We start from the raw sequence: 25,679 nt of genomic DNA, 5'->3' as shown, positions 1-25,679 counted from the left end.
ATTCCCAAGATACAACGCAACCTTTCATGGTTGGATGTGACTTATGGGGGCTAGAAGTGTTACTGTAAATAGCAATAAAGAAACTGCTGGCTTATTGTGTCTAAAAAGACATATTTAGCCACTTGTACGCTTGCCCCCATGCGTACGCATGCCCCACATTTTAGTGCGTTAAACTCGATAAAACAATACAACGAAGCAAATGAAAACATTTTAACACTCACTTTTTCTTTTCTCTAATTACACCCTTGTTGAAAAGAAAACAAAGTTGTCCTTTAAAGAGTTTAGATTTTTTAAGGTTATTACGGTTGTTTATTTCAAGGTTATTTGGAACTTTATTTCTTAACCCATCATAAATCAAAGATATCGGTTCACTTCACTCCACTGTTTACTCACATTAACAGTGTAACCAAGCCACTTACAGTCCCTAAATAAACTCGAATACATAAGAATAATCATGATGTCTACGACTTATAAAAGTAAAGGCTTTTTTGTGTGTGTGGTGGGGCTAACAATTTGTTTATATTCATATCACTGATTGGGCCTTTAAATATTCATTTACATTATAATGTATGTGTGTGAATGGTGATAGATGTTTAGCTTACTGATATGGAAATTAATTGAATATGAAAGTTGTGTAAAAACAACACTCATCTGTAGTAGTGAGGGTCCTATCCATCCAAACACCTATAGTGATCTGTGTCTTTGATCTAGGGGTCATCAATATGTCCATACACAACTTTTAGATTTTCTTTTTTACACACCATTATAATGTTCTGATTATAAGACACAATTACTTTGTCGAGCCTCAATGTTTTCTTCAGAATATGTATGACACTGATTTACTGTGACAGATTCCACTAGTACTAGTGTTTTATTTGCAAGGACCCCCATCACTCTGAGAGTGTTCAAATGGAACCAAATGAACCCGCGCGGTTCCATGTGTACACTCTCAGAGTTACAGACCTGATATGGTCATTCAAGGCTAGCTTTTCATGTGTTTTTGTCCACTAATGTTGCATGTCTGTGGAAGAGATGTCTGACAAAAATGTCCACCACAAGGGCTGTCACAATTATTACATAATCGTCTAATTGCAATTATTTGAGGTAATCGCAATTATTTTGCATAATCGTTATAATCGTTTCCATGCTCAGAAATGTTCATAGCCTATACTGTAGTTTCAAACACTTTCAAAAGGTAGTGGAAATAGCAGATCTACAAGCTCACCACGTTGTGAGCTTGTAGATCGGCTATTTCCACCATCAATGTTATTTTTTAAGTATAAAGTTGTCAAATATGTAAATACATTCTTTGTATATTTAAGTTAGGTGTCATAATTGCCAGGTGCAACTGCATTGCCTAAAAGCCAAACAGAAATGTAATTGTCAACGACAAACACACAATTACATTGTTAATCGCAATTATTTGAGTGACAATAATCGTCAAGTAACGTCATAATCATGACAGCCCTAACCACAAGGCAGCATGGCGATTGTTGTATTTGTTAACAACAAGATCAGCAATCTCCTTCACAGACATAATTCAAAGAGAGAAAGACAGTAGGCTGTTAAAATCATATAAATAATAAGCTTCTTCCAGCCATTTGGTGTGAATTTATGTTTTCAGCCAACCTCCATTCACTGTACTATCCCCAAAGCCTTTTTATATAAGTTAGTTAACCATTTAAATCCTGTATACTTAGTTGAGCGGAGTCCTCCAGGCAGGGGCGTCACAAGGGGTAGGAAAGTGGGACTGAGTTACTGGGGCCCAAGGTGGAGGGGCCCTTATAACTTTATCTATTGAAAAATAGCAGATATACAAGCTCACAGCGCGGCACCGAGTGCTTGTAGATCTGCTATTTTTGAAAATGTGTGAAAATATTTGAATATATGTATTTTTTAAGCGAACAATTTTATAACTTAAATTTTGCTTCTGGGGGTCCCTGGAACTAAATATTTTGAGATCGGGGGTCCGTGGCCAAATACATATCATCTTGGGGGTCCTTGACATAGGTTTCTTGCACACATTTTCACGATTTTTCAAAAATAGCAGATATACAAGCTCGCAGTGCGGCACTCGGTGCCGCGCTGTGAGCTTGAATATCTGCTATTTTTCAATAGTTAACATTCATGGGGGGCCCGCAGTGAATCCTTGTACCCAGGGCCCAGAATTTGGTGTGACGCCCCTGCCTCCAGGCCTCTATACTAGGCTCCCTCCTTTTCCCTCTGGTTCTCAAACAGTGGGTCGGGACCCATTTGTGGGTCAAGGACACATTTTTTGTGGGCCCCTTTAGTTTTTGTTTCCTACATCTAGTTTTTTGTTTATAATTTCAAAACATTTTCAAAAAATATTCCCCCAAAAGATTTCCCCCAAGATTTTCTTGAATAAAAATAAAAAAAAAAAGCCAAAATTAAATCAATGATTTTCTAAGCAATTTCATGAATAAATAAAAGAGAAATCGAAGAAATTCCATAAATTAGAAAACAAATGTTTAATTAAGAAGTAGTGAAAATAGCCGACCGACAAGCTCACAACTACTAAACAGTTTGGGAACCACTGCTCTACAGCGTCGAAGTATTGTGAGCTTTTAGATCAGCTATTTTTTTGCCAGATGTTTGCCACAGAATAGGGACGCAAGTAAGGTTAAAACTAGAAGAATCCTCTGGCATGCCTTTAACGCTTTCTTTCTGATAACCTCTGATTAAGTTTGACACGGCCATGCTTGTTGGTGTCTTCATTCATCTCACCAATCTATATTTTTGTAATATTTATATTATACATTGCTCATGTTTTAATGTTTCATAATTTATTTGCATTTATCTGAATCTGAAAACTAAATATTTCAAAGGATTTTATCCCAAAAGACCATATAAGGGTTTCATACATCGTAGGCTATATACTAATAACAAATCTTTCAATTGCTCAATATTTCTTGACCTTTCCTATTAATCTCTGACCGAATTCTCTGCCCAAATTTGCAACATATTCCAGTGACAAAATTCAAATGTTATTGTCTGATACAAATCTGACTATACCGTTTCAATATGTACAAAAATGTTTTAGATACATTCGACGAAAACCCCAAAACACCTGTCCTTCAGTACATCATGATGAAGCTATTGTCGGGACGTTTTAAGCACTCATGATAGTATTTGTTTTTTCGTACGGGTAAATAATTTGCTTGCCAGCAGGGCCTTAATGGCGGAGCTGTTGCCCTGCACATGTGTCTGACTAGCACCACTCACTTCATTGGCCCAATGAAATACAGTGTTCATTAGGCCATTGATCAACTAGTCTCATCCTGTCACAAGATTACAGCTGGCCAGCGCACCCACACACACGCACGCACACACGCACACGCGCACACACACACACACACATACACACACACACACACACACACACCCACCTATATACGCTCACACACATGCGCGCGCATGCACACACACACACACACACACACACACACACGTGCGCACGTATGCCTCTGTGGTGAAACGCAGGGGCTGGTAAGTGGGGTCAGAGGTGGCTTGTAGTAATCCATCTAACCAGCATGACAGAGGCAGCTAATAAATCACTTATTCATCGTTTAATCCATCGTCTGTCGCCACCAAACTCCCAGAAAACAATGCCTTCACCAGCACAGAGCGAACCCCGCTCTCCCTGCCTGCCTGCCTGCCTGCTGAGGAGCAACCCAGGGACCTTCACCACTAGACAGGTGTGGACCAGCTCTAGTGCTGAGGACTATCCTCTCTCCTAGCCGTGGTGAAACAAAGGTCATTCACAGTTAGTGTAGTGGGACAGTGTAGTAGTAGTAGGAGTACATTGGGCTCTCTAGCTTTTTTCTTTTTTCTTTTCTCCAAATGAATTTCTTCGCCGCACTAAATTGGATGGTTTTATCCATGTCCCCACAAAATTTGACATTTTACTTTAAACCACTTAACCGGGGGTAAAACCCATGTGAAAGCGTCTGTGTCGTTGTATACTTTGGCTGTTCAAAAATAGCAGATCTACAAGCTTGTACACGTTGTTCATTCAACGATTGTTAGATTGTCTATTTTTGCTTTTTCGAGTAGCGCCACCCGTCACCCGATGACAAAATAGGCTTTAAGTGGTTAAAACCTATATATTTAAACCACCCACCCACCCACACACACATACACACGCACACACGCGCACACACACACACACGCACGCGCACGCGCACACGCACACGCACGCACGCACGCACGCACACACACACACACACACACACACACACACACACACACACACACACACACACACACACACATTCTTAATTTGGTCTTTCCTTTTCCTCCCCCAGTTCCTTTTCTCCTCTACTTCCTTCCTATATGCTCCTCCCGCCCGGCCCTCTTAATTCACGCTTCCCAAAGCATGTTGTCTCACCTGACAACAGAGAGAAAGGGGGGGGTGGCATGGACTGAAAGAGAGAGAGAGAGAGGGTGGGGGGGGGGGGGTGATCTTACAGTTTAATTACCGACCCTGCCTTGTAAGTTCTCTGGTGGGGAACTATACGAGACCCTGGCTACAAGAGACAGCTATGTGCTATCCTGTGGAATTAAGCCATTTAGGTCTAGAATTATTTAATGATTTAACTATTGAAAAACAGCAGATATACAAGCTCACAGTGAGCTGGCTCACACTGTGAGCTGCCGCGCTGTGAGCTTGTATATCTGCTATTTTTCAATAGTTAAAGCATAACATAAAGGTTAAAGTGGTTAAGATCTAACGCGTCTCGGGCGCGTTCCCGGTATGTGAGGTTTAAACGCCGGCCCATTAGGGCGGGGGAACAGAAGGATGTGCTGCAATACAGTGGCTCTTCCTCTACACCTCCCGGAGCTGCCTTCACACGGTTCCATATACGACCATGCAGTACCTCTCCTCTACCGCTCGCTTTCCTAATAATAACAGATAACTTTGTTTACCAGGCATGCATGCATGAGGCCTCGCATCTAAAAAAAATAATTGTTTACTAGGGTAGAGTATAAGGCATCCTTCCGCACATATCCCTGATTGAGAGTCCACTCGGGTTAAGAACATGAGTAAGGGGGTTAACGGTAATAAAAATAGCTATTAAGCATATATTCCCTTTCGACGTGTCACTCCGTGTTAGATGGAGGGTGAGAGAGGGTGAGAGAGAGAGAGAGAGAGAGAGAGAGAGAGAAAGAGAGAGAGAGAGAGAGAGAGAGAGAGAGAGAGAGAGAGGTGAGGGGAGGGGCAGGAGGGAGGGAGGGATACTGGCACCTAATTACAAGGAGCGCACTCGGCTGCTTTTATCAGTAATTGGACTATATAGCCCTTCATTATAATTTACTTTCTCCCCCAAACTGTGATAATGCAGACAAGCAGAACTGAGTGGGCCTGTTAGTGGCCTAGAAACTGACACCAGTTAATGGTTAATTATAATGACTAAATTAAAGAAGTGACGGTGAGAAGGCAACTGGATAAAGCCCCGGCACTTAATTTAACAGGACCCGCTATCAGAGAGGGGAAACTCAAAGAGTTCAAGATTGGAAATAGAGGAGGCAGAGACAATAATAATAAGAGAGAGAGAGAGAGAGAGAGAGAGAGAGAGAGAGAGAGAGAAAGAAAGAAATGTGAGGAAAGTAGAGCAACAAAACAACATTGCTTCACATTGAACGTAGTGTCACATTGGTCAGGTCATTGGTGGGGGGCCGTTTGGGCTGGGGTATTTTAGTAAACAGCTTCAGCAGCTGGATTAAGAGACCATTTCTGCATCAGACGGTGTGCTCGGAAACGAGGCTGCAAAATGTATTGATACATTCTCAAGCTTCCCTCTCACAACGAGTAGTATGGAGTATGCGTTTCTGTTGTTTTTTTGTTTTGTAGCAATCAGTTAATGCATTGGACAAGGCTTCTGTGCCCATGAGACAGACACAAAAGATGCACTTCATGTAGCTCTGGCTATAGGTTGCACGGAACACCCTCGCAATCACTGCTATTTTGTATCTTGGCCTATTGTTCGGACACGGGATGAATTCACGGTTGAAAATGCATTCTTTTGTTACAGCTCTGTAGTCCATTACTCTCTCTCTCTCTCTCTCTCTCTCTCTCTCTCTCTCTCTCTCTCTCCCCCTCTACTGACACACTCAAAGACGTAAGCCCCTGCACATACTTGCACACTGATGCATGCTGCGTGCACAGTTCTCTCTTGGTCACGCACGCACGCACACACGACACACATGCACGCACGCACGCACGCAAACATTATTCCAAGAGTCAATAACCGCCTCTAAAGTGTCAGGCGTCTTGATGGGAATTATACCAATAACCTTGCCTCGTTGGAAGCTCTGCATTCAAACATGACTCAGTGTCACATTTAGAGCATCATCCGAGATGACACTTGATGTGTATTATCATAATCGTGTGATTACATGTGTATTACAGATTCCACCGGTTCAAATGCAGAATTTCTGTGCGTGCGTGCGTGTGTGTGTGTGTGTGTGTGTGTGTGTGTGTGTGTGTGTGTGTGTGTGCGTGCGTGCGTGCGTGAGTTATTAGTGCTGCCTCTTCCTCTTCGGAATACGGTACACATGCATACCTCCACATACAAGTAAATATGTGGTTTTGTGATGAAAACCTGATCAACCCCTACAACTACAACCCCACCAGTTCACTAAGATCAGCCAACACAGGGATGCTGACAAAACCCCAGGACGAAAATCCACTCATCCTAGACAATTTGCCCTCCTGGCCCTCAAACAAACTGTGGAATAAACTCCCTGTGGCACTTAGAACTACAGGCTCACTCCATAGCTTACGCCGTGGCCTGAAGACTCACCTCTTCAGACTCCACCTAAACCCATAGCTCTACTGTAACACTCCACTTCCCTCGGTGACCACACATGAAGCTAGATAGCATTTTTAGGTTTTAGAAAAGTAGTTTCACTGCTTAGGTGTGTGGTCTACCTATATGTTATTGTTTTTCTAGATGCATTCCTATGCATTTGTTATATTGCTGTTGATGTACTGACATATTATCTTGCTTATTATATCAATGTATTACCTGCTTATTGTAAGTCGCTTTGGATTAAAAGCGTCTGCTAAATGCCTAAAATGTAAAGTGTAAAATTGTGTCACTGTCTGTCACTCCTCGTGGTCCCTTCTCTGACGTAAGGCCTTATCATAGTGCGAGGTGAAGAGCTATCACCTCAACGTTTAGGTGATAAGCTATCCCCTAAAATGAGAAAACAAGTGGAGGCCATCATAGTCACAGACTCACGGTGAAGCCCTATCACCGTGAGTCCGTGCCTCTGAAACCATGGGGGGCACACTGATTGGTCAAGATTGACCAATCAGTGAACGGGGTGATGGGGAGATGTCTGAAAGTAAAAACAGAGGAGAGATGTCCAGGTCCGCGGTGATGGCTCTTCACCGCGGCTAATGACGTAATGTTGTAGTTTTCTGACTTTAAAAGACTACACCGCGATGATAGCTTATCACCGCAGATTGTACTATGATACCCCCTTTAGACTTGGCTGATTGGTTGTCCAGCAACCACCCACACACATGTGCCATCCTGCCCACAGTAGCTGCAAAGGTGACAACCAGCCATATCAACATCATCATCATCATCATCCTTTCTATTATTATTATTAACCTCTTAATCCCCATGTGGTTGAGCGGAGTCCCACATGGCTCCATGCTATTGTGGGGAAAGCCTCCGCTGAAAATAGCCGATCGACAAGCTCACGCCGCGTCGCCACGCGCAAGCTTTCCCCCGCGATACGGATGCTGGGTTTTGAGTGGTTAAGCTGGATCCACCCTTTGATGAATAACCCTCCTGTTGGCTGACGCACATACATGCACGTACTCATGCGCGCACATTTGATGTGTGCACACGCACACACACGCACACACTCACACTACACACCAAGTGACACAGCAGTCAGATCACTGCTTCAGCTCCTGGCTATACACACTACAGAGCTCCGCGGCTCTCTCCTCTAAAATCCCCTCCACCATCAAAGGGAAAGGCCTGTCTGTCAGTCACGCGGGGTACTTAGGGGGACTGAGTGACGTCGGACGCCTGACACTAAGCGGCCGGGCTGAATGCACCTCCGTCAGGCCTGGCAGGTCCCGGTGACACCGTGGGCCGGGCCGCGTCCCTCATGCGGGGGGATTAGCCCGCCGAGCTGCCATCTCAGTGCCAATCCGCTCTCACTCACACTGAGGTGTCGCGACGAGCGAGGTTGGTGCGCGCACTCGCAAAAGCCTTCGCGGTGAACCGTGCAAGTTGGCAAAACATACAAGCACAACAGATCATGAATCGTGTGTGTGTGTTTGTCTGTTTGCTTGGGCGTGCGTGTGTGCGTGCACGTATTTCGGTAAGCATGAACTCATAACTTTGGTGGTCTAGAACTAAGATCAGATAAGATTAGATCATAGTGAAATCAGGTGTCATAGCAACAATAGCAGTGAGAAGGAATCAAAGGATGGTTACAGGTTAAAGTAAGAGACAAGAACTAAACCAGGTAACCAAACCTGGTAAGAAATCAAATATTTCCCCTGTGCTGTATTTACAATCAATTACCAAAAGTCTATGCAAGGGATAATCGACACCCAGCCAGTCAATGTTCAGAAAAAAAAAGATATGAATAAATAAAATAAACTGATACACTTCTGTGCCAAATCACCCTGAAGGGTTAAATTAATTAATATATTGCCCCAAAAGCAACAACAAAACTAAGTATTTCCTTACTTACCGTTATGAAAGTATTCCATAAGTGTTGCGCTGGGCGGACACGGTCACCGAGGAAAACAAGGTAGTGCTGATCAAATAGAATCCATTTTCGGTTACATCATCATCTATTTCTCGCTTCAAACATTCTCGAGAGCAATGTTTAGTTGTGAATAACATTGTGTGTTTGTTTGCATGGCTGCCATGTTGGATACAGCATAAAATCAAGCAGCGTAGCCAGGTGCTCTGAGCCTTTGGTTAGACAGCGGGCTGTTATTATTAGAGTTCATCGGTCATTATTCAGGAATAACACACCGCGGAATTCAGTGATTGCCCAATCACAATCAAGTATTCAACCGATCTAGCCGTGTAATGAGAATTATAATACAGTACAGTCTCTCAACTTTACCTGGCATCTGTCAAAGTTCGGCAATAATGTACATCCTAGTAGACCATCTCGGCAAGTGTGATAGGAGTCAGTAGTCAAAGGTCAGTGACTCGAGCATGAGCAAGGCTTTAACAGCGGCCAATGTTCTGTCAAGACTTCGAATGTAACAGATTTTCAAATAAATGCCACTGATCTCATTGTCCGCGATAACTCAGTTCTATTGTGATTAATTAAAAAGGGGTACTGTGACATTTTCATATGCAGTCCGTTAGTTCATTTCTGCCGTCTTATCTTCCAGCAGGATCCTGAGACATTTATTCTTTATTAATTGTATTAAAACGAGAAGCCATTTGCTAGGTATTAACTGCTGTGGCAATTCTCCTACTATATGGAATGATCTTAAACTGCCATAATATCCTTCAAAGGAGCATTTGGATGCCAGTCAAAAGGGGGGTGTTGGAGTGTGCTTGTCCTGATTCAGCGAGGGCTTCTTCCAGTCTCTGGTTGTGGTGATTCACCTCGACTATAGGACACTACCTTTAAACATGAAGCCATCAGCAAGCCTCATTTCACTTCCCAATGAGACGGGGCCTTAATGAACAAGAGAGACCGAAACACATCTCGCTCCTTGCCTTTCTCTGTGTATCCATCTCTCCCCTCCTTCCTTAACGCTTTCTCCACTTCATTAACAGTTCTGCTGCCGTTGACGATCCTCACCGGCATTTAAAAGGTTAAAATCATGGTGCCATTGACGGTGAGCACCGTCAATCTTACTGTATTTACAGTAAAAGTAATATTACTTACAGTATGTCGCTCCGGTCCCGCCCGCATCGGTAATGTCCGCGATTTGTTTACAGCGCACGTTGGGCGTGCACGCGAAGTGAAGCTCCTCCATAGTAAATCCATTGAGAGGTCCATAAAAAGACTTCATTTACTCAAAAGAAATACTTTTTAATCCCAAAGCTGGCATGTTTACTGCACAAACAAGGCTCGGCTGGCGGCCGCCATGACACACTGTCACATGACACATGACACATGTCATGTGACTAGATGACGTAATCGTTGATGTCATTCACCATTCCATCAGTGCAAAGACAACCCCATCCAGCCCTTCACAATAATAGCGTCTGCTAATGGAGGGAGCGGCGCGGCAGCAAGGAAAAGGTAACACTTCATATTAAGTGGCAGCATTAGTGTTAACAAAGTCCTTTCACCTGCCTCGTCCTCCACTCTGTCTCTCCCTCTGTCTCTCTTCTCGTTCTCTCTTTCACTCCTCCTTCCTAATCACTTTCCTCATAACCGACAGCGGTGGAAAAGGTATATGTTTTACTTACTAAGTAAAAGTATCAATACTGCAATGTGGAAATACTAATAGGTCTAGAATTTTGAAATGTTATTGAGTAAAAGTACAGAAGTATTGGTATCAAAATGTACTTAAAGTACCAAAAGTAAAAAATTCTCATCATGCAGAGGATCTCATTTCAAGTTTTCAAAATGTATAAAAATATTTTGAAAATAGCAGATCTACAAGCTTGTAGGTCGGCTATTTTCAAATGGCCGAAATGTATACAGTAGCGCTGAAGTGGTTCATGTGCTTTTTTAAATCATAATCAAAATCTACAGTAACCCATAACTTAAGTCTTGAAATAATTTGTAGAGGAGTAAATGTTCAATATTTGCCTCTGAGATGTAGTGGAGAGTAGAAGTAAAACTATTACTTTTTAGACGTGATCCAGAGATCACATCCAACCCAGATGTGGCAAAAAAAAAAAAAAACGGGGGTATATATCATAGTATTGTGTTGTATTGGTCTGTCATTCTATGTTATTATATTAAAAAATTACACCAATTTAAACAAGCCCAAAAGCTCTTTTAGTTAACCGTGTACCAGTGAACTGTAGACCTACTGTCATGAAACTCTACCTTTTCCTATGCAAACTTCTAATAAAGTCTTCAATCGATCACTCCAAATCGTTCTACTAAGTAAACGTACTTAGTTACTTTACACCACTGCTCACTACTCCCTCCCTCTCCCCACCCGTAACCCCTCTAACCTGCCCAGGATGCATGTGCGCGCGCGCACGCACACGCACACGCACACGCACACGCACACGCACACGCACACGCACACACACACACACACACACACACACACACACACACCTTGAGCTTATTCAGCAGAGTCAAATGCCAGCCGTGGCTCTCCTCTGTCTCTCTCTGTGTGTTTTTTCCTTTCTGCTCAGCAGCCACTCTTCTGCTCCCATAAGCATGCGCTCACATTCACGCCTCGCCTGGCTCCTGGAAATGGGATTGCATGTGGGATTCCTAGAACTCTGCATGCCTTTCCCAAATGGATAATTGAAAATGGACCCAACGCACCCACCCCACCCCCAAAAAAGGGGGGAAAAAGAAAAAGAAAAGGAATGTCTTCTTCTTCTTCTTTTTTTTTCAGCCCTGTCTGTTGATTTTCCATCCCGGTAGTGATGATTGACAGTAGATTTTGATGTAGGCCTAGTTTTAGCCTTCTGAATGAAATTCTGTTTGTGTTTTCGTGGTGTTTTAGTCATCTGAAATGTTTTACTTTTAGGGTTAGGGTTTTAGTCGACCAAATAAAGATTATAAAATATACTAAAATGTGTTTTGGCGGGCCTTGATGGCGTCATAATCATTGATTTTACACTTAGTTGCATGCCGAAGATTGCAGAGCGCAACACCCGAGCACAACCAAACATGAAATTACTTCTACTGCATCTCTTCTCCACTAGTGCATCCCTTACTCCTAGTTTTAGTCTAGTTTTTATGTGTTGAAATTGTCAATGTATATAGTTTTAGTCATCGTAGCTTAGTTTTTATTCCGCCAGTGAAAAAAGGTAGTCGTAGACATCAACACTACATCCCAGCCTGCATGGCTTTGGGCCGTTGGTTCTGCCTGTCTGTTTTCAATCCGAATATTATGCATGTTTCTGGAGAAAGTGTATGGGAGAAAAAATAACACGTATTCCAATCGCAGTCACTGTTAACTGTTTTTTTGATTTACATCAATTATGTGCCTCCCATCAGGTACGATATCACAGGGGAAGGTAATAACCCAGAAATAACCTCGTTATGGCGACAGCATGGCGGTCTGGGGCAGAATGAACTCAGAGCTGAAGAATTAGTGACCCGGAAAGTGGCAGGGAGACTTAATGGCATTAGCTACATCAGAGGGAGAGAGAGAGAGAGAGAGAGAGAGAGAGAGAGAGAGAGAGAGAGAGAGAGAGAGAGAGAGAGAGAGAGAGAATCATCGCCTCTATTACTAGAGAAGGGTGTGGAAAATTTTAAATACGAATCAAAGCGGAAGGATCCATCGTCGTAAGGATTCTTTGTTCCTTTCCGCTCATCGTGTTGCCTTTTGAAATAAGAACCATTATTATTACCATGAGTACTGTTACTGTTCCCCGTTGGAAATAATTCCTTTTGTTTCAAGGCTAATTAGGTGGAAATGTGAAAATATAAAATGGCCACTTAATGAATTGTTTCCTCACATGCATATTATGCTGCCGCACGCACGCACGCACGCACGCATGCACGTACGCACACGTACGCACACGCACGCACGCACGGCGCACGCACACACACACACACACACACACACACACACACACACACACACACACACACACACACACACCTCTGATTATGTTTGGTGTGCGTGTTCACACCAACCAGAGTGTTGAGAAAAATACAAGACAGCACATTTTGTTTGCTGTTGTTTGTTTGTGCGTCTCTCAAACGATTCCAAGGAGATGGTGATAACAAAGGTATGCAGTGGGAGATGCATCTCTCTGCATGGTAACATGGAGAGATGGGAGATGAAGCAACAGACTGAAGCAAGCGTATATGGATTGTCCTTTTACATACTAGTGGGTGCTGCATATCCTGATGCACTAAACTGTTCTCTTCGTCCTTTTTTTAATCAATCCAGAAATATACTGGACCAAGTGAGTTAATTTATCATGGAGGATTTTACTGTGTATTGGCATAACATCAACATATCGTCGTTGTCGGTAGTGTCCGACCGATAGACTTTTTTTTTTTTTTTTTTTTTAATTAAGAAAAAAAAATGGCTGCCAACTCGGGAGACTTGGGCGGGGGCAGCAAATGAGTTATTATTATTATTATATTTTTACACACAATCCAGGAGCATTGACAGGCCTGACAGCATGAGAAGAGTTGACTATGCAATTTTGGCCTAAATGGCTTCTCGTTGACTATGCAATTTTGGCCCAAATGGCCCCTCATAATTTTGGCCTAAATGGCCCCTCATAATATGAGAGGGCTAGGCTGACACAAACAAAGTCCATCGTCAATTCACCAGTACCGGAGGAGGAGGGCTCACTTGTTGATCTTTCTACATTCGATTATACACAGCCTACTATTGGGGAAGGAACACATAACCATGGACTTTATGACTCTTTAACACAGAACCACAGACGTTATGACTCTTTAGCAGCAAGGGGTGGACGGAACGTTAGAGTAGCCTATTAGCTTGTTTTGGTAGCTAACAGAACCATAGCATGGAAGTTGAGTCGGTGACACAGACAAATCCCACTCGATCTACATTGAATCACTGCTTTGGAATCTACACTGAACTCACTGCATTTGGTGCAGAATCGTGCAGGGCTGTAGTGCATCTTTGAATCGATTATACGTCTCTAAAAAGAGTCATGTTGACGGCTGATGAAGGCTCATTGCTTATATGTGGCATGTGGCAGGGCGCGCTCTGCAGGACAATGTATATCATTACATCATTCAGAGCCCTCATACACTGTTCAATGCGCTAGGCTTACTTTTTATTATATCGGCGGACATTTCACCGATACGATATAAACCGATATGCCCAAATAAGGCCATATCGGCGCCGATATATCAGTCGCTCACTAGTTGTCGGGCTGTGCGGCGGACTTGTATGATGAAGCAGGACTTTACTTCGCGAAAGAACGTACACATTTGAAACTTGGAGATACGAGGTTTCCACCCAACAATGACGATATATACTGTATATATATTTTAGAATAGTTAGTCTTGGTCCAAGTATATTCCTGGAGTGATTAAATGAGGGACGAAGAGAACAGTTTAGTGCATCAGGATATGCAGCACCCACTAGTATGTAATAAAAAAGGACAATCCATATAGGCTTGCTTCAGTCTGTTGCTTCATTTCCCATCTCTCCATGTTACCATGCAGAGAGATGCATCTTACACTGCATACTTTTGTTATACCAAGGGCCAATGGAAACAACACCGCAAGGACATATTGGAGGTGTTCCTTTTAGGCAGGGTGTTGTGACTGTACTTGTGCTGTACTAATTTGTTTTCTTTTTTTGTTGTGACTGTAATTGAGCTGTTCTACATTCTTTACCACTTCTAGTCTAATAAAATATTCAATTCAATCATAAGATAACAGGCCAATGTGAAAAGAGTGGCTTTAGTCCCTCAACCTAGTGTGAATGTGCGTGTAAAATTTCACTGAACTCGCACGCTGCGTTCATGATTTGTGGCCTTTTGTTCAAAACGGACCAGTCCTGCAAACTTTGGAAGCCAATGTTAGCCAATTAGGATGAAACATGGGACAGATCTGTCTTGATCACATGACTATAGAGATATACTGTGTACCAATTTGCAAGATTTTTGGCTAAAATCCGAAGGAGTAATATCAGAAAATGTATTTTACAAAAGTCGGCCTCCTGGAGGCGCTATAAAAGGCAGATGTGAAAAATGCAGAGCAAACGTTTTTTACTTGGCCTCTATGGAGTGCGCAAACTCCAGGGATTAAACAAGTTCTACGTGTGAAGCCACATGCAGGCTACATCGATACACCAATTAATCAATTCTTGATTAATTGAATACATAGGACCACAATGGGAACATGCCCTCAGGGCTTTTTGTGTTATCCTTTTAGCATGAATGTATACCTGTACCCCTGTCCTTTTTGCAAGTAAAGTAGTCAGTCAGTCAGTCAGTCAGTCAGTCAGTCAGTCAGTCAGTCAGTCAGTCAATCATACTCTCTCCACACCCTCTTTTACTTCTTTTGCTCTCTACAAGAATATATTTTGGCTATGATTAATGAGACCATATGAATTTTCTTTGAAAGTACAGTGAGGAGCCTTGAAGTACACATGTCAGTATGTGCACATCATACTGTACCAGGATAAAGTGGGTGGGGTGAATTTAGATGAAGTAGCTTTTTGATGAATAACTGATGTACATTTTAACCTATTTACTTCATTTTGATTTTCTCACTCAGTTCACTTGGAGCATCTTCAGATCATTGGCGATGATTGACAGATCAAGACTGTTAGGCGGCGTGACTGCGGTATATGTGTATTTTGATTTTGTTTTTGAGAGAGAGCGATGGTACCATGCCGAGAAAGAAGTAGAGATTTCAAACTGTTCAAAGTGAATTTCAGATCAGGTGTAATTCAACCAAAAAAAACATCAGTCTCAATTCGGTGCAGTTAAGTGAGCAGTGTTCTAAATTATTTGTGGGTTCAAGCCTAGGTTTTTCCACAGGTAGGCCTACAGTACATCGCTGTCCTCTCCATCATCCAAACTCGCTTTCTGCAAAACTGTACCAAAAATATGTTTGTGTACAAAATATACCTGGGAACTTTCTCTAGCCTATAGATGCACATTTACTTTTGACAAATATTTACAGTATGAAGAATGTAACCTAATCTCTAGCATTATGGCAAGAGCATGTTTTGCAGCTGTGGGCTTTGGGATCAGATTTGTTCAAAGCTTGTAAATTAACAAAGTTGTCAAACAGATTACCTTTACTCTATCACCACTGTAATGTCCAAAAACGTCAGCGAGCATTGCCCTACAAGAGTAAAAAAAAACATATATAATATAATTTTCTCTCCTGAAATAAACAAACACAAACAGATTCACTTTTGATGTGTTAAACGTTGGAGAGTTGTGACAGTTTGACAGGTGGTTCCAAATAGCATTCTGCTTCAATGTTTCAGGGCACTCTATGTTCAGAAACACTAAATTGAAACATCTCGGCAGTGCAAGTGTACGCTATTTACACACACACACACACACACACACACACACACACACACACACACACACACACACACACACACACACACACACACACACACACACACACACACACACACACGCAGTGCTGTATAAAGTAAAGTACTAAGTACTGTACTTGAGTAAAATTTTGAGGCATTTGTACTTTACTTGAGTGTTAACAATTTTCAATACTTTTACTTCTAATGCACTACATCTCGGATTAAAATATTATACTTTTATTTATATACTTGAGCGTTTCCACCAGCGCTGCCTCCGCACCATTCTCAACATCCACTGGAGTGACTTCACTACAAATACTGAAGTTCTCATGCAGGCAGAAACCATCAGCATAGAGGCCCTACTGTTGATGTCACAGCTGCGTTGGGTAGGGCATGTTGCCAGGATGGAGGATCATCACCTGCCGAAGATTGTACTTTACGGTGAACTTTCCTCTGGCCACTGAAACATTGGGGGCCCAAAGAAGAGGTATAAGGACTGCCTAAATAAATCTCTCAGTGCATGTCACATTGATCAGCTCCAGTGGTCTACCATCGCCTCCAATCGTGTGACTTGGCGTCACACCATCGCTGGGGCTGTGTCTACCTTTGAGAGTAACCGACGGGCCGGTTTAGAAGAAAAGAGAAGAAAAAGAAAGACAGTGAAGACAGTGAATGCAGCACCACCAACATCTGTGCATTCATTTCCCTGCAGCGGTTGTGGCCGAGTTTGCCTGTCAAGAATAGGCCTCAACAGTCACCAACGTGCCTGCAGCAGACGTGGACATCCGCCTCCGTAGATCTTCGTTCGTGAAGCAACGCCATGATGACTTCATTTTGATTTTCTCACTCAGTTCACTTGGAGCATCTTCAGATCATTGGCGATGATTGACAAATCAAGACTGTTAGGCGGCGTGACGGCGGTATGTGTATTTTGATTTTGTTTTTGAGAGAGCGATGGTGCCATGCCGAGAAAGAAGTAGAGATTTCAAACTGTTCAAAGTGAATTTCAGATCAGGTATAATTCAACCAAAAAAAACATCAGTCTCAATTCGGTGCAGTTAAGTGAGCAGTGTTCTAAATTATTTGTGGGTTCAAGCCTAGGTTTTTCCTGTACTGTACTTGAGTAAAATTTGAGGTATTTGTACTTTACTTGAGTGTTAACAATTTTCAATACTTTTACTTCTAATGCACTACATCTCGGATTAAAATATTATACTTTTAACACTGTGTTACCAGTTACCTTGCAGATATAAATCATATAATATTAATAAACATAGTAGTACGTAAACCACTTAAGCCCTATATCTTATACAGTGGCTTGTGTATTTTGGATTCCTTTCAATTTGTGTTTCCAGATATTCAACCACTTGAACCGTCAATACTTAATAAACTTGACCTTTCACTCTGTACTTAGTCTGCTCTTTTTCTCCTCTACACCAAACCTCTGAGCCGAACATAGCCGATCTACAAGCTCACAACGCCTCGCAACAAACAAAAAAACAAAAAACTAATACAATAAAATTTCCTACCAAAGATATATTTGCCGGCCCCCTGTTGTAGCCCCCCCCAGGGGTCCCGGACCCCCTGTTGAAGACCCATGCTCTACAACACACAACACAACACACAGTACACCGGAGAGGTTTTGTTCAGTAACAAAGCTGCAAGAAACCAGACAGCCAGCGTGGCACAGCTGGCATAGGACCACAGCGGCCCACATCCCTCCCTGCCTCTCGCCCCTCTCTGGCACTCCCTCTGTGGGAGTATAATTGATTTAGGGGGGCAAGCGATAAAGATCGATGTCCGTCCGCCCCGGCCGTGACACCAACAGAGTCGCACTTGCATCATGTGATGGAAGACACGGGCCTATTAGGGAGGCACAATCAAATATTTGTAGCATCCGGACACACTCGTTATTTATTCATGCTAATACAAGTATATTAAAGAAGCTAAACAGGGTTAGTGCTCCATCACTCACAAGGGGAATCAGACGGAGCATTTATCAGGATCTCTGGGTACAACTCCCCTCGGCGAGGTCTCCCTTCCAAATGCAGCACGCCACTAACTGACAGACTGAGGCGGGTAATGGGGGCCTGATTTGTATGCGCGGGGTTGCTGTTGTCATTTCTTTACGGGTGGTTTGCAAATAATGTATGATTTGGAGTCCGGGGCCTCGCGAGGAGACTCGCACAGGATTAACCATATGAACCCCACCGTCCCTAGAATGTTCAGGAGCAAAAACGGTATATATACAGTACAGTGGGGGGGTTAAGTGGTTAACACATGGGCTGCTCAGGTTTATAACATTTCTAGCTGTTGCTGCTGCCGCCGTTCACTCACGCTTTATTTTGAAGAGCCTCGGAAGCTTTGTGCGTGTGCACGTGGGTGTCCACTGACGATTGAGGAAGATAATCCCTTTGTTTACAAACGCTCGCGAAACTAAAATCCAAACGGGGGCAGACCATCGCGGTAAAGTGTTGCCGTGAAAACAATCAGATCTCTGCTTCCCTGGCGTTCTTTTCATCCTCATTCAGAGATAAAGCCCTTTTTATGTTTGAGCCTAGAATGGAAACCAATGCAACCAGCCTCCGCCATTTTCTCCCTCTCTCTCAGCTACGGGGTGACGTATGGACCAGCGTCATTCAGAGGGCATGCAGCATGCACGCAGACCTGTCCCAGTTAACCCATTGTTGACTCGTTCAGGGACGAGACAGCTCCTTTTGGCAGGATGACATCTAGTGGCCGTATCTCGTTACTGAACGAGTTTGGCACCATGGGCGTTAAGGAGAGGGCATGCTCATGCTGTACTTGTCTTGAACCTGCATGTACACATCTTTGCTCATATATGCAGTTCGCTCACGGGCATATGCCAATGTGACATGTACAGTACTTGATTTACAGTATAACCTACATAATAAGTATAGTGAGCCCCTCTGTGGTTTTGACTGTTGACTGGGTGACTGGGTGATTTATACTTGTTGTGTGCCGTTGTCGCACCAAGAAATAGCAGTTTGACAGGCTCACGACACATCATGCTGGTACTGTACTGTATGTGTTTTGTGCTTGCAGATCTGCTGTTTGTGGTGTGTGACACACCGGCACAGCAACCAGGTATAACTCAGGTTTCACTGGCGTTAGGTTGCAAAGAGCGTCTTCATTACGCATACATTGATGCTGAACTGTGTGATGGATATTTGTAACTGGGAGGTGTATGAGACGGAAGCAGCCGCCATTCCTCAACTGTTTTTACACCATTAACAGCTCCTCCCCGACCCCTTTGTCAGGCCATAAAAACCCAGACTTAAGATGTATTATGTTTTAATGCCGGCTTATAAAGGAAAACATAAAAATGCAAAATGCAATATCCAGGAGCCGTCACTTTGATAAACAAAGCCGAATATTGATCTGTCTCTAAATTGGAACGCGGGAGGGGGAAAAAACAATAATGTTAGATTCCCAGTAACATGAAATTACACGCCGAAACAGAGTGCGCTCTGCCCCGGCCTGTCACCATCCAGCTGCACAACAGTTTCTCAGCGGGAGCAAACTAGAGTCTCACACACACAGCCAGACTTGGTTACAGCATGACTTATGCTTAAAGAGATTCCCTGGAAACAAATTAACAATAATGTAGTGTGATCTGTGTTTACAGCACAGAGACAGATGGAACAAGATGATCACAACGTTATGTTGAGCTCTGGGTTGAACCCACTCCTACTCGTACTGCACTGTAGCGACAAACCATCAACACACCGAAATCTGTCAAACTTCCCTGCATCTCTGATCAATTAATAAGCAGAATCAGAAATGTTATTGACAACTGGGTCGCAGTTCCAAAGTCTCCTCCTGAAGTAGGACATGGAAATCGAACCATTTAAACCCATATGCTTCAGTTGTCCGGGAACCACATGTGTCTATCATTTGTCCCTTCCTATAGTTTTTATTATATCCAATCTTTGATGGAAACAAGCACAAATCATTTATTTTAAGATGACAAAAAAGGCCATTCCAAAATACGTGATCACACCATCCTCTCTACAGGTAAGGCTCACACAGTATTCATATGGCTGCTCTTTCAATCCTGACTACTACTCGGTCTTATAGGCCCATTGTAATGAGCGGTCCCTGCCACTGTTTCTCCCAATGGAAACACTGTCTCCAGGACTTTTCTCTGTTATCCTTTTAGCCTAAATGTTTTAATGTACCTCTGTGCTATTATTATTATTATTATTATTAATTAAGTGTGTGACAACCCTGGGGTTGTCAGGGTAACCCAGATGGTTGTCATGATTTCTAACCTGGTGCCTGTATTGCAGAGATGATTGGAGGGCGGAATTTGCCATCAGTGAGGATCTGGCCCACCTGGTGCTGCCTCTATATAAGAGGCTACTGGGCCATTCTCACACTCTCTGACCTGGCTCCAAGATGGGAGCACTTTAACCCTTTTTCCTTTTTGTTACAGTTAATAGATGATTTGCGCACCCACACAACATGCTACACTCATCCACACACTTGCACACATCACTGATACTACTGACTTCCATGATTCTGTATGAGTTGATTATTCTATTTTGTTGATTTAAGGGTTAAGTAATAATAAAATAATGTAAAATGTTCTGGGTTTGTGAGCTTCCTCTTTGTTACGAATTGAGCCATTCGTAACAAGTGTTTAATCAAAACTCAAAACATTTCCAAATCGCAAATCCATTGCAAACTCTTCCGAGCCTTGAACAGTTTTTGCCTAGATCTATCTGGGTCTGACACAGGCTTTACCCAAACAACTTTTTACGTGGCTGTCTGGGGCGATTTGTCAGAAAGGTCCAGACTGAAATGATAACAAACTGCATGTTTAACTCCCATGTTTCTCCCCCCCCCCCCCCCCCCACCCCCTCCTAAAAAAAAACTCACTCTAACAAGGCGTACAGGCCTCTCTACCTAGAGAGTTAGCGCTTCACGACTTCGACAAATAGACTTACACCTCTCCCTCCATCTCCCGCTTGAGCAGAACTCGGGGAAAAGGCAGGCGCCCGTCTACTTTCCTTCATCTCCCCTCTGTCTCTCTCTCTATATTAAATCGACCAATCAGGGGGTGTCAGTCATGCATCCTGGCTCGCGGCTGACAAGTTGGCAGTTGCGATGCGAGAGCGGTTCATTCATTCCGATGACACTCTGCCAATATCTGTGTGGTGGGAGCAGCATGCCTTCTGCCTCTTTGCTCTTATAGGCGGCGGAAACAGACTCGCCGGCATAGAGGAAGGAAGAGAGAGAGGGGCATCGAACCGAGCCGAATTAAAAGCTTTGACTGGAAGTTCTCAGATCCGGGGTGTCTTGACTTGTCGGGTTTGAAGTGTGACTGATAACACAGGAGAGGAAAGTTTACTGAGGAAACAGCTTGTCTTCTTGCCAGCAAAGCTTGATCTTTAATGTTTGTGGATGCAGGACTTATTGGCAGAAAGAAGTGTGTGTGTGTGTGTGTGTGTGTGTGTGTGTGTGTGTGTGTGTGTGTGTGTGTGTGTGTGTGTGTGTGTGTGTGTGTGTGTGTGTGTGTGTGTGTGTGTGTGTGTGTGTGTGTGTGTGTGTGTGTCTCTTTACTGTCTGAAGAAACTTCGGGGCATATTGATGTAGCCAGGAGGGTGCTGTGGAGAGAGCAAGTTCTGTTCACTGGGCCTGAACTGTTACCAGAGGGGGTCCTTTGGGGCCCCAGAGCATCACCAATAATCACAACTTCACTTCATAGTCCTCCGTAATGCCTCACACATACAGCGATGGTCCACCTCAACTCACCTCACTGTGAAGTGCATCTTAATGTCAATGTCGCCAAAGGCTACATCAGTCTCTTTGAAGTGAATGTGAATAATGAGCATGTTCATTGAATTTAACTAGAATTGAATTTGTTATATTTTTAATAGGCATTAGCTCCTGCTTCGTTTGATAATCAAGGAATGATGCTCCTGAGCTGCGGATTCAAACTTGCGATATTGTTTGCCAAAGATTTAAACTAGGAAACATGTAGTACTACAGTAGAGTAGCAGTAGTAGTATTAGAAGTAGTACTGTAATAGTATTAGTAGTAGGAATACTAGTACATCTATATGTTTTAGCTTAACTCTGACTCTGACCTAGAAATCATTTGCATTGCTAATAGTCCAGTCATTTTAGGCCAAAATTTGTCCAAACCTAGAACAAATTGCAATAGTAGCAAACTCAACTGATTTTGTATCCTCAATATGTCCTTAGTGAGGGAAAAAAAGTCCCAAGGAATCCCACCGGGGCAAAGTTTTGAAAACGACCTATCTACCTTCACTTACTATACACTACAATATAAAGGAAAAAATGACTGAAAAAAAATCTGCTTTAAGTGGGATGTGAGGGGTCAAACTAGGGGTTTGTCATCATGCTGAATCCATTGCAGGCATTTGTTTTGCACAAAAAACATTCTGTGGGCTAGAAATGGCCTTAGAAAACAATACACGTATGGGTGCGTTTTCATGTTAGTCGGAGGCCTTAGGGTTTTTTTTTCTCGTGCTAATCAGTCTAAAAGTTCAAAATTTTGCACAGATGTAGCTCAGGGCATGCTCTAATGATTTAGCTAGGGCGCCCGAGTCTGCGACCTTCGGGGTCGCCACAGCACCAACAAAACTCTGAAAAGTGATGACTCATCACTTTTCATCACTAAAGTCGATGGGAGCCCAACTTGATTTGGCCGCTGTGGCGACCCCGAATGTTGCAGACTCGGGCGCCCTAGCTAAATCATTAGAGCATGCCCTGAGCTACATCTGTGCAAAATTTTGAACTTTTAGACTGATTAGCACGAGAAAAAAAAAACCCTAAGGCCTCCGACTAACATGAAAACGCACCCATACGTGTATTGTTTTCTAAGGCCATTTCTAGCCCACAGAATGTTTTTTGTGCAAAACAAATGCCTGCAATGGATTCAGCATGATGACAAACCCCTAGTTAGACCCCTCACATCCCACTTAAAGCAGATTTTCTTTCAGTAATTTTTTCCTTTATATTGTAGTGTATAGTAAGTGAAGGTAGATAGGTCGTTTTCAAAACTTTGCCCCGGTGGGATTCCTTGGGACTTTTTTTCCCTCACTAAGGACATAATGAGGATACAAAATCAGTTGAGTTTGCTACTATTGCAATTTGTTCTAGGTCTAACCCTAAAATGACTGGACTATAAGGGTTTTCTCCGTTTTACCAAGTCACCATTCCTGTTCACACCCTTTACCTCCGACTTCTACAGCGACTCGAAGAGATTTCACCTACCGCCATTGTCAGCTACATCACTGGTGACAGCATGGTCGAGCATGATGCCCCTGTGGAGAGGTTGGAGTGGAGTGACGGTGACCGGTTCAGATAATTTCATTGTAGCCTATCTTCTCAACAGTTATCAAATGCATGTAGACCTTGCTGTAGACTGTAGAGGCTATCTGTGTTGCCGTTGCCAGTCCAGTGTCTTGTTCAGGTCCGCGCCCAGGAACTTGCAATTGTTCACAATCTCTACCAGCTCCATGTGGATGGCGCTGGGGACCAGCGGTACACTTTTGCTCATGTGCTTTGGTAGTCCTTGGCCTTGCTTGTGTCGAGCTGGAGGTGGTTACCACAGTTACACATTCCACAATGTGCATAATATCTGCACACAATGCAAATGATTCTTGCTTACTATGCACATTGTGCTATTTATAATAACCAGGGCTAACATAGGTGGTGTAAAGTGATGATTAGTCCGGGGCTTTGGGGTGCTTCCATAAGTCTTATGTGGCATCCTATATTAAAATTGCCTAATGGGTGGACAATGGACGTAACTAATGTAACTTCCGGACCTGCGACCTGCGAGGCACACTGTTGCTCTAATCCACACCAGACTTTATTTTTGGTGAAATGAATACATAGGACCACAATGAAAACAAGTCCCCAGGACTTTTTGGTGTTAACCTTTCAGTCATGGGCTCATTGTCTGGCGCACGGGGCACAGTTGCGCCATTTCACACCTAACTTGGGCCGTAGCCATGGCCCATGGGCCAGTGGTGCAGTTTGGATTGGATTTCAAATGTTCCAATCAGACATATTTATTTAAATGAATAATGCTCAGTTTTTGTTCAGTTATGTTGGGGGCCTTTTTAGTCAATAGTCAGTGGAGACAGAATAGAAGGGAAACAGGGAGAGAGTAGGGGAGTGACATGCAGCAAATGGTCCAGCCAGCCCAGGAAACCTGGATCTCGTTGTCAGGCATTGGAGCAGTGGTTCTCCTTTTTTTGGGCTCTGGTCACCCCTGTAAAAAAAAAAAAAAAAAAAAAGAAGAAATCATCCACAGCAACCCGGAATTACATTAAAATATTTTCCCCTATCCACGATTTTCCTACGCCCCATAGTGCATTGCGCAGACGTTTGCACCGATCTTCCGCCGCCGATTTACAAGCTCACAACGTGTTGCATCTGCGACGCGACGTGAGCTTGTATGTCTGCTGTTAAACCCGGAAGTTTGGTCCTGATAGTCTCCAGTAAACCCCCGGGGAAAATTGTGGATAGAGTTTGTCACAAGGAAAGCTTGAGAGTATCTGCTTCCATTAGGACTGGGGGGTAATTAGTGACGCGTTGTGAGCTTGTAGATCTGATCATTTTGGCGAAGACATTGGAATGGAAAAAGAACGCACCAAGTACAGTGCAACTCAGGTCCGTTTTACTAAGTATCCACAAGTTTCCAACGTCCCATCGTGCATTGCGCAGAACACGTGCGGCATTTCCGGCGTCGCAGCCGAGTGTGATCTACAAGCTCACAACGGTTGCGTCTGCTGGATGCGTCCCACAAATAATTCTACAGTAAATTCTGGCGGAAACAGGTAGATAGAGGGTCGTTAAACTGAAATGATATTGATGAATTACAAAAATTCATTCCAAATTCCGTCACGTCACCCACGTTGAGAACCGCTGCATTAGAGCCTATGTGACATGACGCACCCTAACTACCCAGCCATGGGGTCGCCCATAGGGCCCTCATTTTAATGAAATCCTTTAAATGATAGCCTGTGCTGCAATCTGACTATTAGCAGCAATTTTACACACAGCCACAGAAAACTCTATTCTGATAGTGTTGCATCTATGGAATGCTGTTAATTATACGTGCAGTGCTATAATTTCCTTTAGCACACGGCATGAGTTCTGATGTTTTGCTCCTAATGAGAGCCCTGTCCCAAGTGGGTGAAAGCATTCTGGGCTAAAAAAGAAAAACTAATTAAGTGGCAATTAACCAGTGTTGTCTGCCAGGAAAAAAACTAAACATAGTCAGGGCAATTTAGTTGGAATGTGCCCAAACGGCTTCTCGTTAGACCAAGCTCCGCTGTGTCAGCCTTTGTTGGTGTCATTAAAATGTTGGGTTTTAATTCTGTGATTGTCACATGATTTTTGTTTCGCTGTCACAGTGTGTGTGTGTGTGTGTGTGTGTGTGTGTGTGTGTGTGTGTGTGTGTGTGTGTGCGTGTGTAGGCCTATATACAGTGG

This window comes from Nannobrachium achirus, assembly GCF_963921795.1.
Source record: "Nannobrachium achirus genome assembly, chromosome: 7".
NCBI classification, from domain to species: domain Eukaryota; kingdom Metazoa; phylum Chordata; class Actinopteri; order Myctophiformes; family Myctophidae; genus Nannobrachium; species Nannobrachium achirus.
Note: the sequence above shows the minus strand (reverse complement) of the source record.